The following is a 248-nucleotide window of genomic DNA, read 5'->3' on the forward strand; positions in this document are numbered from 1 at the left end:
GCCTTCCTAACCTGCAATCTTCTTCCTGACCTCTCCGCCCCCACCCCCACTCCGGCCTATCACCCTCCCCTTAACCTCCTTCCACCTATTGCATTTCCAACGCCCCTCCCCCAAGTCCCTCCTCCCTACCCTTTATCCTAGCCTGCTGGACACACTTTCCTCGTTCCTGAAGAAGGGTCCATGCCCGAAACATCGATTTTCCTCCTCCTTGGATGCTGCCTGACCTGCTGCGCTTTTCCAGCAGCACA

This window comes from Chiloscyllium plagiosum, chromosome 34 (assembly GCF_004010195.1).
Source record: "Chiloscyllium plagiosum isolate BGI_BamShark_2017 chromosome 34, ASM401019v2, whole genome shotgun sequence".
NCBI classification, from domain to species: Eukaryota; Metazoa; Chordata; class Chondrichthyes; order Orectolobiformes; family Hemiscylliidae; genus Chiloscyllium; species Chiloscyllium plagiosum.